Source organism: Heterocephalus glaber, unplaced genomic scaffold, assembly GCF_053883595.1.
Source record: "Heterocephalus glaber isolate CG9 unplaced genomic scaffold, H.glaber_assembly_v1.0 deba00000331, whole genome shotgun sequence".
NCBI lineage: Eukaryota > Metazoa > Chordata > Mammalia > Rodentia > Bathyergidae > Heterocephalus > Heterocephalus glaber.
In genome coordinates, this window is record NW_028258142.1 from 36,538,349 (window position 1) to 36,558,620 (window position 20,272).

Genomic DNA, 20,272 nt, shown 5'->3' on the forward strand with positions numbered 1-20,272 from the left:
ACAGAAATGATCACTCCAGTCCTGCCTGTTTCTCTAGGTTACCTTGAAGATCTAATGGGTGAGAAAACATTTTGGAAACCATAAAGCACCAAATAAATGCAGATTATTGCTGTTGTTTGTTATTGCTTGGTTGAGAACTCTTCTAATGATTTGGGAAAGCCAAGCATGCTGAACACACTCCTTATGAAATCAGCGTGAGATGCAGCAATAGACCAGGACAAGTTTCAGTATAATTTTAAAAGACATATTGTTTACACAGACTTTCTAAGGACTTGTGAAACCTCAGCACCCTCCTTCCCATGTGACAGTTGAAGTGGAGGGGAAGAGGAGGGAAGTAGAGAACAGAATACAAAAACAACAGCCCTCCCCACTCTGGCAATAAACCGCTAGCTCCAAAAGCAGATTTTATTTAGTGTGCTATAAAAACAGTCATTTCTCCCATCATAAAAGCAGCCTGCCTACCCAGCCTGGCTTCTCTGCGGTGAGTCTGCGGGTAGAATGGGCCCTGCTCCGGTGCAGGCTACAGCCTCTGTCCCTCTCTGTCCCCACCTCTTTCCCTCAAAACCTCGTGTTTACAATGAAAATGGAAATGGAAATGAAAGATGATTCCTAAGTATTTTATTATGTGTGAATTTAGCAGGGTGTGTGGGGCATACATTTTTGGAGATGAAACTAAGGTTTAATTGTCTCTCTGCTTTATGGTTAATGCCTCATGGGTATGTACCCAACAGTTTGGGTCTTGTGGTTTAAAAAGAAAAAAAAAAATCAGGCAGGATTGTATCAACTTTCCCAGCCATTAAATAGACCCTGGAAAGTTTAGCTCATTCTGATGAAATAAGAAAAAAAACACTGAGGCTCAGGGAGGAAAAGAAACACAGTTGGTGCATGGAGTAGAGTTCCCCATGCTGGGCACACTTCTCTCTTTAACTGCTGTCCTGTTCCTCTGTCTTTGTCCTTGAGAACTAACTATGCACTTCTGAATCACACGTGGACACGTGTGATGCCATGCAAGCAGTAATTTATTAAACGGGTACCTTGCTGTATCCATTCTCCCCAAAGCAGGGTGAGTGATGTACACTGGGAGTCTGTTTCTCATCACATAATCAGAGGCGTTGGCATGGAGACATCCCTAGGGTTTGTGGTGTATTTCCAAGTTTCTTCTGAATGAACCCATGTCCTGCCAAGCTGGCAACATCAGCTCTTGGGGTGCCAAGGCAGCTCAAGAGGTGGTGGGCACAGTAGAAAGAGCATTATGGTGGGCACCAGGAACCATGGTTTCTAGTGCATGCACTACTCCTCTGAGCCTCAGTTTCCCCATAAAACTAAACAGCTAATATGATAAGGATGTACCAGAAGCTACTCTACCATTATATAAAGTTTAATTCATCTTCATTTAGGATTAAAGATAGAAGAATTTTGTTCCTGAAAACCCTAAATACAGGTAAGGTTTTTGTCTCTCTCTAGCCATTTCTATAAGGCTCACTTGAGCTGATTTTACACTGAGCCCTAGGCTGTAGATAACATTTGGCTCACTGATCCCAGAGCCTGTTTATCAATGGGAAGGACAGAGTGACAGAAGCCTGGGGACCTAGAAGCACAGAGGTGCCTAACCCCCAACCTGGCATCATTTATTAACTAGCTGGCAGTTTCCCTCTAAGCTGAAAGGAGGCGACAGTCTCAAGGGTCTCACATATATAGTGGGCCTTCTTGATGTTTTCCTGTTTGTGTCCATCGACAACCAAATAAAGAACAGGCTGCAAGGATTTCCTGAAAAGCAGAAAATTTGGCAACAGAAGGAAAAACAGGACTGGAGAGTGGATCTCCCTGGTAGCCATGGAGCTTCTAAAAATGCATCCAATGCCTTCATTCCTTAACCCTCAAACCACCACCATGCTGGCTTCCTTCATTAGTGGTGTGAATCTCCTTGTATCTTATAGTTTGGGCTGCCTCCTCCCAGCACTACTAGGGCATTGTGGAGAGGATGCTATAGGAGCATGGGTTATGGGTTTTAACTTACTGGATATCCCATCTGTAATAACAACAAATGATCAAATCTTTGGCCAGCTGTAAGAGGAGTAAAAGGATTCAGATACGTTCATAGATATTAGAGAAGAAAAGAGTATCAAGCTCACCAGCTAGTGTTCAATGCTACATGATCAACAATGTGTCAATAGTTGATTTTATTCAATTCTGGTCCCAAATTTAGTAACCCTGACTTGCCAGCTGACTCACAAAAGCAACCTCTTGGCCGTGAAGATAGCTATCTTAAAGGGTATGGTGGGCTCAGAGGAAATTTATCCCAAGTGAATGGCCAAATGCTTCAATGCCATGAAAGACTTAGAAGCATCAAGAATTCTGCCTGCTACTCCAGAGTCCAATGCCAAATCTCAGACATATCTGCCTAACTTTCTGACTTTAGTTTGCTCACCAGTTAAATAGGAATACTCTCCCTTGCCAATCAGGTGGTCAGCCCTTCTGCCTAGCAGGAGAGGAGTTAAGGCCACCCAAGTGGTACCGAAGAACTGAAATTATTTTGTGCAGGGGAAGTTAGATATTTTCAGATGGTTAGAGGGTCACAGTTTTTGATCTTCAGAGATTCACTTCATTTCTATTTCTCCAAATATAAAACCATATCATGAGATGAATAGCCTCAAGCTCTCTTCTCCACTCCAACCATAGATATCTGTGATACCATTAAACCATCATTCTTTGCTTTACACTAACCAATATGGCAGCTGGTGGATGGTGATTAGGCAAGTGGCTGTTTGCAAGGTTAGCCTAATCTATTGTTTGAGGAGCAACCAGTGGAATCTCTGCATTAATTATTCCCACGAGAGGTCCCTGACACTACACTTCTCATCACTCCAGAGAACACAAAGGATATGGTGGTCTCTTTAAGTGTCTATCTTAATACTTCAGCTTCTCCAACATTTTACAACCTACAGCATCTGAAGCCCGAACATGCACCATGTAATTAGATTTCCTTGCTGCAGATGCTGAGCCCCTTCAGCTTGAAAGAAGAGAGACACTTTACCCAGAGATGAGAGCTTATCAATGCTATGTGTCTGCTCACTAGGGTTCACTTCAGCTAGGGAAGGAAAACACTGTCATTAAAATGAAGCCTTTGTCCTTTCAACAGCTGCTCCAAAGAACTGGTGAAAAGAGATTTTCAACTGGGCGACACAAAGCTAAGATTCTAACCCCAGTGACTGGGTGGGGGTGTGTGGATAATTACTCTAACCCTTTATAAAGGTAATTTGCAATATCAACACATTACATTCCAACAATGGCTGTAGCTCACATGGTAACATTTGACAGAAAAGAAAATATCTCTCTTCCTAAGCTCTTAGTGAGGATTATGAGCACAGCTAGACTATATTTTATTAGATGGACTATCAGTTTTATCATTTTGCAGATGGAATTCTTCCATTCTCTTGTTCTGGCTCTATAATTACTACATGTGGGATTTTCAGCATCACATACCAAAGTGTCCATTTGCCCATATATGCCTACCATGAGGTTTAGAGCCCAAGAATGCCTACCATGGGGTTTTGGTGAGGAAGCAATAAGACTTTGAGTAAGGTGTGGTTGACATATCCTTTTCACTTCTTCACATGTGTGTGCTCCTTACTAAAATAATCTATAACTCCAGGCAAATAAAGAGATTATCTCAAGCCAATTTATTTTATTTTTATGTAGGAATGGAAATGAAATAGAAAGTTTGAGCATTTCTAATGTTAGAGTATTCTAATCTGATGTCTGAAAATATGTGTGCCATAGTAGAATGTTTATATCACAAAGGGCCCTCAATTTTTATGACAGTAGTTCTACAGTTCCTTCTACCTGAGAAAGCTATTTTCTATATTGTTTTTGTTTCCTTGTTTCCATGAGGCTTTTGCTGGTTCTAATATCACCTTGTTCATAAAGCCTGATGTTGCTACTTATCCCTCCATCCCTGGGCTCCTGTGATACTTATTGCATCTACCCTATAGGGCCTAGCAGAGTCCACTTTATAGGATAGTTCTTGCTGCTGTTCTCTCCTGGACTGTAAATCTTTGGAAGAGATCCCCACAGCTTTTAGCACAGTTTCTAGCAATGGCACCTTTACTGTCTATGATGATTTTTTTTTAAATGTGGAGCCATTTCAGAAGTTATAAAGCACCAATGAAAGTAAAGTATTTTTGTTCTTTTGATTATGGGCCTTCCCCGTGCCCCCAGGGTCCTAACCTCAATTTGGAGAGATCCATGTTTCCCCTCCCTTGGCCCTAACATGAATGATCCAAGGCCTGCTGCCACCAAGACCTCAACCCATGCCCCAAAGGCAGTGTTCTGCCCTGTGAACTGGGCTCACAAGACTAAATGTGAGGAAATGGATTATCAGTGATTCTGGAGATAGGTGGGAGTTCAGTATGGGAGTTCAGCACATTTGTGCCTCAACTAGCTGGCTAGCCTGGGAGCTTTGCCATCATTTATTACATGGTAGGAAGGTTCTTCACTGTACTGCCACTGGACTAGAAACTGCTGTGTTTATTAATCAAGAGCTGACAATTACAACAAGAGAACATTATAGAATTTGAGAATTAGTGTCTTAAGATGAATTTACCCTGATCACCTACCTATATGAATACAGAAACTGGAAACTAGAGAGGTCACACAGCTAGTGAATGACAGAACAAAGACAGGCCTCAGGCTTCTCATTTCAACTAAATTTCTACTGTACACCCTCTCTGTAATTATTCCTAATACTCTGAAAGGTATGAACACAAATGTGGAAAATGAAGAAGCACAATGGGGTAAGTAAGTCATTTGCAAAGAGTTAAACTGACTATCCTGATGCTGGGAAGTAGTTTAAAATCCATTATATTCTTAAAACCTTAAGAATTTTGGGGAAGTTGGAGCAGCAAAACTCCTCTATACACTTCTGGTAAGTGGTTGTTTTCCTTGAGGGCTCTAATATATGTGACAGGGACCATTGTGGCCCCTACTGACAGAGCCAGCAAACCACAGTGAACAACCACTGACAGCTGCCCATATGATGATAAATAAGAACAGAGATGATATTAAACCACTGGGCTCTTGCTCTGATCCTATTCACTAGCTTGTCTGATCCTCCTCTTTCCCTTCCTCGCAGGATTATCTCTCTCCTATTGGACTTAGCCAAATTATATTCAATCTCTAAGACACAACTCAGGTCCATTTCTCTCACAAACATTCTCTTATTCATTCATCCATTCAACAATTAGATGGCAGGCCCCATTCTAGGATACAGAGATGAAGGCCTTTGTCCTCACCAAAATGTATGTGTCGGAAATGTAATACCCAGTGTACTGGGAAGTGGGAACTAATCCATTCCACCTTTATGAATGGATTAACAGTGCTATAAAAAGGGCTGTGGGAGAGGGTTAACTCTCTCTTGATCTTCTGCCATGTGAGGATATAGTGTGTCTTCTCTATGGAGGACTAAGGCATCATCTCAGAAACAGGGAGAATAATCCCTAATTTTCAGGCACCTTGATCTTGGTCTTCATGGTTTCCAGAATTCTGAGGCACACATTTCTGTGCTTTGCAAGATACTCAGACTTTAGAATTCTGTTATAGCTACTAAAAATGGACTAGGACAAAAGTGGACAAAGCATCCTCCCTACTCTAATAAAGCATGCATTCCAGTAGGGGAAAAGGAAATTAAAGAAAACAAAAGCAAAAAACAGCATGGGTGCATGTTTACAAATAAATATTGTATTTCTATGTGTGTGTTTACAAAAATATATGCACATATATCTAATACATATAAAATATACATGCTAATTATATACAACCACATGCATATATACATACTCATGTATATATGCATACATATGAATATTTTACATATATATAAATTAATCAAATGGCATTCATTATTAAGGGAAAATAAAACAGGATATGGAGACAAAGATTAAAGATGGGGGAATCTGATTTAGATGTGATCAGATCAGATATGGGAGCATGCCAAACAGAGGTCTAAGTGAAATAAACTCTTCTCTAAATAGCTAGTACCTGAAGAGTCACAACCTTATAGTTGATCCCTTGATTACTCTAGTGTGTTGGGCCTTTATTCAACAAATGCTTACTGGACACTCACTATGTGTCAGACTGAATGTGCTAGATGAGGAGCACAAGGTGGAGAATGGGGGGCACATGGCTCTGCCCTCTCAGACCTCAGGGTTAGTGCAGGGATAGGCATCATTAAACATAAAGGCTTGGAAATGGACACAGGGAAGAGCTAAACTGGCAATGCTACTTCTTTATCTCCAGCAGACTCCAGGGTGGGGCTGGCAGATGTGAGGCCCCAGGGTAATAGTTTGCTAATTGTTGAGATAATCTCAGTGAACTGCTCCAGGGAAAGTGCAGTTTCCAGTAAAGATTCCATTGAGGCTATTTGTGGGGTCTGACCTAGTGGCAGTGCAGACAAGAGGCCATCTCTGTTTAAGGGGGGAGAATTAGAATCTAAATTCTCACATTCCCATGTCATATTTTATGAGTCAAATGTTTTTACATACATCATTTGATTTTAACAACTCTGTAGATTAGGTAAAGAAGGCTCAGATTGAAAACATTCGCAGTTGGAAAGAACTTTTTGTGATTGCCTGATCCAACCTTTTCCTACTTCCAGGTTTCTTTCCTCAGCAATTCTGAGCAAAAGCCATCCACCCCTCCTGACACCTAGAATTATAAAGGGGCTGTGACTCTTAAAGTTATCTCTTCTTACATTTCTTGGCAGCTCTGTGCTTGTTTGTAGTGAGATGGGATAAATTCCATGTTCCCTAGTTCCCAGTCAAGTGCACTTGCCACTGGGATCCTCTCCTAGAACTCACGTTAGGTAGCTGCTGAGAAGCCCTTCACAGAGAAGCCCTGGATGGAGGGTCCTGAGCTCCAGATCCCTCCAGTTCAGCCTGGGTGTCTCTTCCTCAGGCTGAGGCACTTGTTCCAGTCCAGAGAAAGATGGCCAGATCCAAATATAAACACAGATTATGCACAAGCACAGGCCGTCCTGTGGATTACTATTTTGAAGTAGATTGTGTGGGGGTTCATTTAATCAAATTCTCTGACAGCTGTTTATTAAGAAGAAAATATGGATGACTCAGTAGCTCTGGGAAGGATTTTGGCTTTCATACATCTAATCTATTTTACTAAGCCCTCCAAAATACAAATCAAAGACAGAATGCTCTGGGCAGGCCATGGCGAGCAAGTCCATGTAAGGGTACGTGAGAACCAGTAGTCTTTTCAGGTGAGACTCAAGGTTACTACAGCATGGCTGACAAGTTCCAGGCTGCTTTTTCTCTGCTACTTCCTCCTCCAAACCCAGCATCTGGGAATTCCAAAAGTCATGCTGAATGTTAAGAGTCCTTCACTTGAGATCCAGTGCCTCAGAGCTGTTACAGGCAGTGGCTTTGAGTGCAGAAACAGAAAGCACAGAGATCCACAGCACCTCACACCCTCTGGTGCATGAGACAGAGACGGCCAGGCTTGGGACAAACAGGAGAGGATGAGAGAGAGTGCTGGGGGACTCACCCTTGCTGCTGGACAAGGATGGGGATGAGTAGAGCACTGAAGCCTTCCTTCATACCTACATGTGTGTGAGAGAAGAAGGTGGAAGCCAATCCATTCTTTAACTGGATCAAAGAACCCTAAGTTAGGCATTTGGATACCACTTGGCCCCAGGTTTAAAGAAAAGAAAAGAAAATTGTGAAGTTTTTATGTCCCTTAGTTACAATGAAATCTCAGTTGAGAATTAAAAATGGAGGTAAAAGCTAAGCCACCCTGGGATCAGAGAGCTGGAAACACTTCCAAATATTTTATACCAAATCACTTCTCCCTAGGCAGTGACCCCAGTATGCGCCCTACAAAGCACTTGGAAAGCACCACTCAAAAACAACCAACTAAGTCTAATCACCCTTTTGTTTGACAAATAAGGAAGCTGAAGCCTAATGAGAAAAGCTTGCCAGCTTAGCTATCTCACAGGAGTCCCATCCAAGCTCTTTGTATCCCACAAAGCTTCCTGAGTATCACCAATGTCTACCCAGAGGAACATTCAGGAGGTTCCTGGATAATGGGGCTACCTCCAAAGCATTATGACTATTAATTTCTTTCTCTAATTGAGTTCCCCACAGTCAATTAATATGGCATGGTAAAGTCAATGTATTGCCAAGTTGGATAATAGCCATGAGTGGATGGATGAGGCCTGGGAAATCAGGAAACTAGTTCAGTTGGCAAGTATGTATCTTGAGGCCTGGGGTGGTCTACATTTTCTGGAAGTTTTCACATTCATTACCTCTCATACTTCCACACACTCCTCAGAAGTCGACAAGGGAGAGGGCTATCAGTCCCATTTTATACTTGAAGAGACCCTAAACCTCAAGTGAGTTGTCTGAGGTTTTGAGAATTAGTAACAAAGTTGGGAGTTCCAGGTGTGACTCAATTTAGGACTCAGTCAATCTCATTATACTCCCCAGGAACTATGCTCTCCATGTCCCAGTAGTTTTTGGATCCTGTGTTCCCCAATAGGGAGATATCAAGTCATGTTTTATATGAGGTGCTGCCTTGGTGCAAGATTCTACTGTGACCTGGCTGCAACAGTATTTACATAAACTCTGCTTAGGACAAGAACACTTGAGAAGAACTTGCTAAATACATGCAGAATGAAAGAAAGAAGTAAGGAAGGAAACATTTATGAGTATCATCCAGTGGTTTTTCTCTAACTCTCCTCCTCCAAACAGTCATGGAATCAGCATTCTTGGTCATACAAACTCTAACGAGCCTGGAAGTTGGAAATCATCAAAAAAAAAAAAAAAATAGAGAAACGGGTCTTTGATTGGACTAAGAGGAGCTCCAATAAGTAGAAAGTTGGAAAGGAAAAGAGTTGTTAAGCAAAAATGCCTTGGAATTGGTCTAGTCTTTGACATCTTAACTGATACTTAGCAGTGATGTGATACGGAAAACACATTTATCTGTAAATTGAGCATCATAACAGTCACTTCATAGGTTATCAGAAGGACAGAATGAGATCAAGGAAGCAAAGCTTTTTGCCCAGGGCACACCAGAAGGGGCCAAAGTGTCTGTGAGCTTTTAACCACATTTTGCTCAAGTGAATGAAGCCCTGCTCTGGTGCCTGCCTGGAGCTTTCTGAACTCTTTATTGTTCATCCATCTCTCATGTCATGTGTCCAACATCTGACTGCTACTAACAGTCAATACTACACATTGAGCCCACAGTTATGGTATTATTTATGTCTGTTTATAACTTTTTCATCTAAACAATGCTCTGAGCCCCTTGAGGACTGAGGTCATGTTTCCTCTTATATTTTCAGTGTTCAGCAGGTGGCTGGGCACACTGTAGTACCCTGTGTATACTTATTAATTGACTCACTGGTTAGTTGAGTGACTTGTACTCTCTACTTGATATTAATGTCCTTTTGACTGGAAGGAAATATTTACAATTCTTCCCTGAAACACATACATCCTTTGAGAATCAGTTCTTGATTACATGTCTGGTTTGGAGAGTTGCTATCTGGAGCATAATGGATAAGGGAAAATAAAACAAGCAAAGGTTTCCCCACAGTCTCCTGAGGACATTCCACTAGATCAGGCATTTTTGATTGCTACACTGAGGATGCAGTAGATGAGATTTGATCATCATGTATTTCCACAAGTATCTTCAAATTAATGAAAAACCCATGCTCATGTTGCATGGACTTCAGTTACACCCTGAGCCATTTATTTTATGAAGACTCCTTTGGCATGTTTATAGGAGTTAAAATAGGGCCTTGATCCAGAAAAGCAGAGCTCATTCCTGGACCAGCTGCGGAGGCACCTTTTCTCAGAACCTGTGTCTGGGGCCAGGCTTGGGATGACAGAGCAGAGAAAGCTCACTGCCATGAGTATGCTCTGGGATTTGAGTGCTGAGTTCAAGTCCCCTTTCTGTTGCTAAATTACTTTGTCTCTAACTTGAGGGCATTGGTCATGACAAAGTTTTAGACTTTCAAAATCTTAATCTTCTAAAATCTCATTTCAGTTCCAAACCCGTACTAATCAATAACCACCAGTAGTGTCTATCCTCACCTTTTTCTATCACTTCCCACCATCATTTAATTACATAGACTCTTGGGTGAAATGTCTCTCTTATTTGAATCTAGAAGGTGACAGTCACTCAAGAAGTGAAGAGAATGTCAAATCCATTCATTTACTGCCAATCTTTCCTTGTCATATAAAGAAAATGTAACTTTGATCCTACCTAGAAAAAAAGAGTGAACTAGAAACTAAGCTAAAAATCAAACTTCAAACCTTGATGTTGAAATGCCAATTCAAAATATGACATGTGATTTCCCCAATAGCTTAAGTGTACTCAGTGCTGCCAAAAATAAGACTAGTTCCTAGAGGGCAGGGCCTGGCCTCACTAGTCAACTTCTGTCCTAAGCCAGTGTGTTCCTAATCAATGACAACAGTCAGTGCCACTTTTTAAATGATGATTATTCTCAGCCCAGGTTATTCACCACATTCAAATTTCCTTTGAAAAGACCTCTGTGCAAAGCATGTAAAGGTAGCAAAAGGACACCACATACAAAGAACATAAAAGAAAGCCATGTCTTGGGCTGGGGTAGGGATGCCAAGAGGGACATCTGATTGTTTTGATGCCTCCAGATGCTCTACACTGAGTTTAAAATCTGTTTCTTATCTAAGGACAAAAGTTGCAGACACTAAAAGGCCAGCTCTGAGCATTCATCCTGAGCCCTCTATTATTTTTTAAGCTCACCAGAATAGCATTCACATCTTGTATTGCAAAAGGCTGAGAAAGGAGGGGAAGCATGATGAAAAGAGAAAGCAAGCCAACGAAGCCAAGCCTCCTCAGTAACTAAAAATGGAATGGGCTCATCTATGGTATGGTGTCAATGCAACCTTTATACAGCTGGCTGTGCCCACTGTGGTCAATTCCATGATGTCTGAGAGCACATGGAAACATCAGTGTCTACACAGCTCTGAGTCCAAGCCTGACATGCACACTCTAGTCACTGTTCCAGCGGACCCAGTAGGCTCTGAGTGGGACAGGGAAAGTTAGCCAGTGTGGGCCCATGGTCCAGTTCTATACCTGGCTGCAGAGAAGAGAAGTAACTTTCCTTGCCACTGTAGACCTTTCCATCCTTCTAATTTTCAGCCCCAACCCCTTGAGACTTGTTTAACTCATATCCACCTTTCGGTCCTAACCTCATTCACTCCTATGAAAGTGACCTGAACCCCATTCACACGTCTCGTCTCTGTTTTTCAGGAGCCTCCCAGCCCTCAGAGTTTCAATAGGAGAGTTCACACCTGAACCATGAGGTACCCTGGCAGCAAGAAGGCTTGATCTAAGGATGGCAAAGCAGAAGGACAGGCAGAAGAAGATCTAGAACTGGGATATGATAGAATTGTGGCACTAATGACATGATATTCTTATTCCTCGACTTTCTTGATAGAGAAAAAACTCAGTTTCCATCTTGTTTGAGATTTGTCCTGTGGGTTTTCTGGTACTGCAAGTGAGATTTAACCTTCATTGATGCAGAGGCCTATCAATTTGCATTGTGGAGGAATATTCCCCTTAAAACCTGCTGGATGCAGGCAAGCTGTGTCTCAGAGCTGGGTCAAGGCATGCTCACAGCAGTAATTTTCCTCTGATAATATCATCTCCCTTTTTTAAAGTGCTTAGCTCCCTGGCTTCATGACTTCTCTAGACTAAAAGCCAACACCCAGCAGAGGAAACCTTTTGTTTTGTGGTTGCTGACAGTGAAGTGAAGTACCAAGCCCTGAGCTCCAGAGCACTGGGACAACACAGGCACCACCTGATCCCACTGCATTCTTGGTTATGCTTGAGAGAAAGGCTAGTCACCAGGACAGATGAAGGAGGAGAGAGGAAAGATCCCAGAGAAGAATAACTGGCTGAGAACTGTCATGAGCATATTCAGAGGAAGTGGTAAAACTCTTCTGAACACAAAGTATTCCATGAAGAAGTGTTACCTTAACATACATATTCAGGTATGCTCACTGAGCACTAAGAAATAATGCAGGCTTCCAGAAGGAAGGCAATCAGTAGCATCCCTTTCACACCATATATGCTTTCTTGCAGACTCAATTAACTTTCATTGTTACACGGATAATTCTGATACGATTTCTAGGAGAAGCAAGGAAATACAGAATGTACACAAACATACATTGAGCTATCACTACATGCTATTGACATGAACCCTGTTGGAAAGCTTCTGATTTAGGTGAGAATGAAGACCAACATTAATTAAACAATAAACACATCTTCTAGAAAAAAAGCTCCTATGAGTCAACTTGACCCATACAGTGAACCCTCCAGCTCCGACTGGCCTGACATATGAACTTGGGTTATGACCAGAATTTTAGTTTAACTTATGATCAAAGTCATGAGTTATGACCTGAATGCTGGCTGCTTGTGGTTCCAGATGGTCTCAGACACAGATTTAACCCTTAAAGAGTTCTGGAAGGAACATTACAGCATGCTTTCCTATGTGGGGTTGAGAAATCCTGAGCCAATGTCTCTCTAAGGACACTGAGATCTGCCTGGACACAATAGAGGGACTTTGAAGGCTGTGTAAAGGAGCCTGAGCCTTCAACTAACCAAACTGAGTTACAGCCAGCCTTTATGAAGGAACTGAGTTTGTAAGTCAAGGGTCCATTGTACTTGAAAGATGAGCTGAATGTTGATTTCTTTTAAACAGTCCCAATTTTTCATCTTTGTTAGGAAAGCTCACTTGTCCAAAAGTTCTAGAAATTTCTTTCAATCTGTCACATAATAATTGTCACTCTTTGCTTTAAAATTTGTGCAGTTGTGAGAGTGTGACCAAGGGCATCCATACATGAATTGTCTCTCCTCCATTACTGTCTAAACTCTTTAAGGATAGATATTAAGTCTTCTATATCTGTGCCTCTTCCATAATCTCTGTTCCAGACCCTGGCACCCAGTTAAGTATTGGTAAATACCTGTTGAATGTCTGCTACAGAATAGGTACGGGATGTTGGGTCACATAGAGCAGGCCCTCTCTGATGAAGACTTTCATTGACGAGTTCCAGCAGCCCCACGAGTAGGGTCTGCAGTACTATTAGAGATTAGGCAGGTGAAACAGAATGGCGAGAGCACTTTATAGTTGAAGACCCAGAGAGGAGCATCTTTCCCATGATTTCGATGATGTAATAATGTTCCCCCAGAGGTAGGTAGCTGGTAGGCACAGTGTCATGGCATCAGGGGTCTGACTTTCTGGTTCTAACTTGGACTCTGCTGAGATCCTTTGAAACATTCTTTACAGTGGAGAACATCATTTGTAGAATGAACAGGCTGAGTAATGAGTCTCTAAGGGCCTCTCAACTTTAAATGCTGTTTTACCTATATACTCCAAGGCAGGTTCCAATTAAACAGCAGTGGGTATTTCAGCAAAGAAAGCCTCAATGAGCTAAAGATATCCTGTAGAAAGTAGGGGTGATCATATTAGACCAAAATGTCTCATCACAGATGCAAAATTTCCAGGTCATGAACTCCTCTTCTCTCATCTCAAATTCAGGGCCAGGATTAATGGGCCTTCTATTTTATGGAAAGTATCTCTCACTTTTCCCTTCTTTCCAAAGAAATGGCACACTCAGACAGCTTGTGATCCAGGGTAATAATTCATGTACAAATACAAGAATCTGAGAAAGTCTCAAAGTGCTACATTGATATCCTTGGCCTTCACCTGCCCTGTAAGTTCAAAAAGTGGTATGAGCAGTGTAGTGTAGATAGTCAGGGAGTGAGGGGCCGGTGGTAATCCGGGGTCTGTAGATTGCCAAGAAGGAATCAGAGACTAGGTTCCATGTGGGCAGGCCCCAGATAAGATCTAAAAGTAGAAACTATCAACAATATAAAATAAAGCCAGCTTTCCTGTATGCATAGGAAACAAAATAAAACAAACTCTTCATCAGTTTTCAGTCCAACAGGAAAAGAGATTTAATTTCTTCTGGGAGAAGAAAGCTAAGGCCTTACTCCAACAGAGACCCCTGATGCTGAGCATTGGCAGGACACTTGCCTGCTTCTCTCATTTTGAGACACGGCTCTTATTCTGGTATGCTCTTTACCAAATATGAGGCAGCTCCAATCTGGTTCAATTTACACAGGGAGAAACAGCATAGGGGGATATGGTGTGAGCTTTGAGTCATCTATGTAACAGTATCTTCCATCTTTTTGACTCTTTTGGAGATATAAAGGTTTGGGAAAAGTAAGTCAATGCAGGTTTAGCCCAGAGGAAGCTCACAGAGAGGAAAAGTGTCCAATATACCTTACTCTTCCCATCCCCTCACTCTGTCATCCTCTCTTGAATCTATCTCTTATTGCTTTCAGTCACCAAATATGTCTCACGAGTATAGCACAGCAGCAGCATTGGTGACAGGTTACATCCTGAAGGGCTCATAAATAAGTGGGCACATCTTTACACACAGCCTATTGCCTATGTTAAATACTCTTGGAGAAGAAGAGGAATCATCTGGGCATTGCTGGTGAGGCCAGGAAGCCAGAAGGCCAGCAGGTCTCAGGCAAACCTATCAGTGGTTCTGGAATCAAGTGCTGACTTCTTAAAAAAATGCAAAAAGAGTTCAGAGAAAGGAAAGCAGGAATCTTGAAGGATGGTTCCTTGAAGAACTGAAATTAAGCTATTGCCTTTTAGAGTCTTTGAATTCCAAAGGAACGGTAAGATAACTTGTGATTCCTCAAAATAGAGACTTTAATTTAAATTTTAAAAAGACAAGAAAAGGAAGTAAAAGGGAAGACTTAGTATAGCACGACATCTTTGAGATCAGTTCTGGACATACCCTCTTTCCATCCTTAGGACTTGAACAAAAGATATAACTTGTTTGTGCCTCAGTTTTGTTATCTGTAAAATAGAGAATAATAATAACTGTCCCGACTTTACAGGGCTGTGGTGAGAATTAAGAAATATGCATGTAACAGATAGGGCACAACATCTTACCTTCCATAAATGTAGCTAAGATTGCCGTGACAGCAATATCACTCACAATAAATAGCAGGAAGAATGTAGGAAAAGGACGAGTTGTTGTAGGGTTATTCTCAGTTTCAGGCCACTGAACCTAGCAGCAGGAAGGCTTAGCACACTCCATCCGAGTTCAGAAAGACAGCTTAACTGAGCGACCTCAAGCCCTTGGAACTTAACTAGGTTTTATCATTCTAGGTTACATTTGGGGTTCACAGGCAAAATAAAAGGCAGCCAAGTAGACCAAGGAGACTGAAGGATTCTTGTGCATCAAATAATGGCACCTAGAGGTGGGCGGAGTCTGCAGCAAGCAAGAACACATTATCCCCTATGCTGCCCTACACTCAGCAGTCTCCCCAGGGACCAGCCATCTCCAACTGATTCTCTATGTACTGCCAGCACTCCCCCAAACTCCCCATTTCGCTCCATTGCTCATTCTTTTCCCCTTTTTACAACTGCTCCTCTCTTTTCTCTTTTCTAGTGGAAACTCCATCCCACTTTAAGGGAGATGAGACTGTTTTCCTTTTTAGATCTAGAACTTTGTGATTATGGCAGAGGGGCCCCAGCAGCAGGCACAGCATCCCAGTGCTTGCATAAATTGAGAGATGTCACCAGAGGGAGGACAATGATTATGCTAGTTTAATACAGGGTTTGTCAATCTTTACAAAGCTAGGAGTTGCAGTAAATTGAGACTTCTTGCAGAAATTAACACAGTGATCCTAAAATTTGTACTGAAGAGCCAGGCACTTAGAATAACCAAAATAACCCTGAAAAAGAAAAACAAAGTTGGAGGATTCACACTTCTGAATTTCTAAATTTACTACAAAGCTACCATAATCCAGAATGAGATACTGGCATAAACAGGGACACAAAGATCAATAGAATAAAATTAGTTGTCTGAAAGTAAGCTTTTGCAGTTATAGCTTATTGACTTTTGACATGGGTGCTAAAATAATACAACAGGGAAGAAGAGATTATTCCCTGAATGTGGCTGTAACAACTGTATAAGCCCATGCAAAAGATGACAAGGAGAAGAAAAGAAAGGAGGAAGAGCAAGAGAAGAAAGAGGAAGTAAGAAGAGAACTGGGAAAAGAGAAGGTATGGTAGTGATAGCTTTACTACTTTATACCATACACAAAAAGTAATTCAAAATAAGCTACAGAATTGAATGTGAGAGCTCAAACTATAGAATTCTTCGATGAAAATTTAGGAATAAATTTTCCCTGACCCCTGTTTCAGTGAAGACTTCTTAGATATGACACTAAAGTACATACAACAAGAGTAGTATATAAACTGAATGTTGTGATCCAAAGACTTATGTTTCAAAAGTCTCCATCAAGAAAGTGAAAAGAAAGACAACCTGGAGAACAAGGGAAAAGATTTGGATCACATAACAAAGCACTTGTAATTAGAATACATGAAGAATTCCCATACAACAATAAAAAGACCCATAATCCAATTAAAAATAGGAAAAATTTTATTTGCTGTCAGTTCCCCAAACGTGTGCATCTAGGGCAAGCACAGGAAAATATGCTTAATGCTATTAGTAACTGAGAAAACACAAATCAAAACCACAATAAGCTGCATAAGGTGGTGCATGACTGTGACCCCATCAACTTAGGAGGCTGAGGAAGGCAGATCCCGAACTTAAAGCCAGCCAGGGGAACTTAGTGGGAACTTCTTTTAAAAAAAATAAGTGCTGAGGATGTAGCTCAGTGGTAGAGCACTTGCCTAGCATGTGTGAAGCATTGGGTCTTATCCCCAGCACCACAAAAACAAAATAAAACCAAAACCCATAATAAGATGCTCCTCTACACCTGCCAATGTAACTCTAATAAAAAAGATGTGCATAATATCAAATGAGGAAGACAGATTAAAAACTGAAGCCCCACTGAGAAGATACAATGGAATGGATATTTTGGAAACAGTTTAGAAGTTCTTCAGAAAAGTTAAACATAGAATTACTATATAACACAGAAATTTCATTTCTAGGTATATATCCAATAGAATTGAAAACATGTTCCCCCCAAAATTTATACATGGCTGTTAATGGAAGCATTGATTAACAACAGCCAAAAAATGAAGGGGAAAAACCCAAATGTCTACAAAGTGATAAATGTATAAACAAATGCTGTATATCCATATAATGGAATACTATTTGGCCACGAAAAGGTACTGATGCACAGTACAGCCTGGCTAAACCTTAAAAGTATTATGCTGAGTGAAAAAAACAAGTCAGACACAAAAGACCACGAAATTTAGACACAGAAGGCTGTTCCATTTATATGAATTGTCCAGAATAGGCCAATTTACAAGACAAAAAGTAGGTTAGTGTTTGCAGGAGCTAGAGAGGGGGGTGAATGGAAAGTAACTGCTGGTAGATACAGGATTTATTGTGGGAGGTGAGAAAAATGTTCTAAGATTAGTAGTATCAAAAGTAAACTGCTAAACAATTGTAAATTATATACTTAAAATGCTGTATTTTGTGATGTGCAACTATACCTCATCAATACTTTTTCTAAAAACAAACAAAACAGAGCCTAAGAGAGTTCCCAAGGTGATCAGTTGTGGATCTGACATCCCAAACTGGATTAGTTTGACTGAACTAGTTATTTCTTAAGTTGATTGATTTCCCTGCTGTTATCCTGGTGTTTTTTCACATCTTGTTGAGTTATCTTCCTCTTTATCAACAATTTAAAGTTCATAATAGAACAAAAAGAATTAAAAACAAATATGTATATGAAGTTAATCTAAATTTTTTAGTTCCTGCCTCCATTTAGTCCTCCTCATATTATTTTGAACCAAGATTTCCCCTCATCTCTTTCTTCCCTTTTTTTTGGTACTGGAGACTGAACTCAGGGCTTTTGCACTGAGTTACATGAACCTCAGTCCTATTTTTCTTTTTTTTCTTCTGAGACAAGTTCTCAGTAAGTCATGAAATATCCCAGGCTGAGCTTAAACTTGTGATCTTCCTGCCTTAGCCTCCCAGAGTGCTGGAATTACACACATATGCACCATGTCTGGCTTTTTTTTTTTCCTTAAAATAGAGGAGGCTCTCTGTCCCTGACTGTCTCTTTCTTGAAAGTGAGATGTGAGTGATGGTTTTTCTAAAACAGTATCTTTGCTGGATATTTTCTCTCTTCAAGTCTCAGTAGATAAACTAGCTTCACAAAAAAGCATTAGGAACATGAAGAACACTAAGAGCAGACAGAGGGGACTCTTGTCACTTTAGTGGCTGCTAAGACACCAGGACAAGAGAGAGAAGGTTCCCTGGAGTCTGTACTGCTACAATTGCAATGTTTCAGGCCCCTCTTAAGTTCCAAGAATCACACTGTTTCCAGACTCAGCTGGAAACATAAAGATTTCCAGTGTTTCCTGGAATCTTTATTTGGGGTTAGTGACCCCATCCACAGAAAGCTAAGATAGCTCTGGAGCAGAGCTTGTGAATTTTATCACACAGAGACTGACCTTTCTTGTCAGCAGGATTGCTGCTGGGCCATGGGAAAAAGAAACGGTGCTCAACAGGTGATCGGACCATCGGCGGTGTGTCCACCTTTGGTGGGCTGTGTGTAACTAAAAGGTTGTGGACGTCAAATTCTGGCATCTGGCAAATCCTGGCAAGGAGGCAAGGGTGAGGAAGAATTTCCAAAGGCAGTTTCCAATTCTGAGTAAACATCTCCCTGACAGTTCTCCAAGTCCATTTGTTGTTGTGGATTTTTGTTGCTGTTGGCTGGGATGGTGAAACCTACTGTGATACAGTGGCCTTTCAAACGCTTGATCTGGGATGAAGAATCTCAGGTTCAAAGGTGGAAGGGCTTGAGGAGAGGATACTGCATGCTGCACTGCTGTGGCTTGCTGCAGCACCCAGGTTTGTATCATGGTTGCACCATTCCTGGTGCGGATGCCGATTTTTCAGTGACTTTGGTATCGGAGCTCTTTTCCTTCAAAGGAACTCTTAGGATGAGGAACTGAAACCTGGGTCCTTAATTAATAATTCCACCCAGACATAGTAACCAAGTATCTGAAATGTGTGAGGCTTAGTGCTAGGAACTGAGAATACAATGAGTAAGATTCATGTATTTCTTATCCTTTCATATTCTGAAGGAGTCACAGTTCAGCCTTCTGGTACAGAACAGAAAGAGCTCACTTCCTCTTTATACAGATCTTCTGCAATCTCAGACATGTTCCCGAACCTCTTTGTGCAGGACAAAACACCCCAATTCCGGTTTTCCTTTCTCCCTAGACATGCTTCTTGGACTCTGTCTCGGTCTGTCCTCCTTTCTTCTGGCTTGGAGTTTTCAATGTTCCCTTTAAAATATGGTGCTCAGAGACTTGCTCCAGCTGGACTGGCCTAGTATGCTTTCCTAAAACTCCTGCCTCTCTGCCTGTGGACACTTATACTTCTATTCACAGGGTCTGCTCTTTCCTTTTATTCTTGTTTTTTGTAATTTCTATAATTTAATATGCTAAAATTGAGGAAATAAGCAAGCAAGGGGATGAGAAGTACACATAAGAAAAGTAATTTCATGATTTTCTTCATTTTGATTCTATCATTTTCTTGTTTTCAGGAGGAAAGATCTTGACTTCAAAAGTAACAAAATACTTGAGAAGCGAATTTACATCTTCCAGCTTTAAATGGTATTCTTGTACTATTTTCTCAGCAGTCCATGTTTCTGGATAAAGTTTATGATTATTGAGAAGTGTCAAGGCCTCTACAATGGAAATCTTGCCCTTGGGAATGTTCTTAATATCCATACGCAAGTGATGGCCCTTTGGCAATCTGGATTCCTCTGTCTCTGCCATGTTTCAGAATCTTTTACCCGCAGAGGTGATACAGGATCTTTGGAATCAACACACACATCTTTCAGTAATGGCAGCAGCTTGTCATTTTTCCTAGCAATTTCTCTCTTAATTTCCGGATGGTCGCTCATCTCTCACAGGTCGCTGCAAGTGGACAGGTGCCTCCGGGCCGCAGACGGCTTCATCTTGCTGATTTCCTGTTCTGTTCGGTTCTTTAAGTTGAAATTCCTAACCGCTCCAGCCACCGCAGCCCCCTTGCTCTCTGTAACATGATGCACTCAGGTTCTCTCCTTTCATTCTTTTTATTTTGAAGTCATCTAAAACTTTTTGTCAAGGATTGCCAACTCTTTATGAGAAATCCAGTTCTTTCTTAAGGATACTTACTGTTAGATTATATTTTCCAGACTCTTTTAAATTAGATGTGACCAA

General features: G+C 41.2%; 1 protein-coding gene and 1 pseudogene across 7 annotated transcripts in view; both read right to left on the reverse strand.

Moving 5' to 3' along the window:
* The window catches only part of Setbp1 (SET binding protein 1), a 357,001-nt gene that overhangs the window by 118,496 nt on the left and 218,233 nt on the right, over positions 1 to 20,272 (reverse strand). The window lies entirely within an intron of this gene.
* Positions 1 to 20,272, reverse strand: part of LOC106010269 (NADH dehydrogenase [ubiquinone] 1 alpha subcomplex assembly factor 4 pseudogene) — a 35,878-nt pseudogene that overhangs the window by 14,923 nt on the left and 683 nt on the right. Inside the window, exon 2 of the transcript XR_015442769.1 lies at positions 1 to 20,120. This exon is cut by the window's left edge and continues 14,923 nt beyond it. The product of XR_015442769.1 is annotated as an NADH dehydrogenase [ubiquinone] 1 alpha subcomplex assembly factor 4 pseudogene (transcript). The remainder of the gene's footprint in view (positions 20,121 to 20,272) is intronic.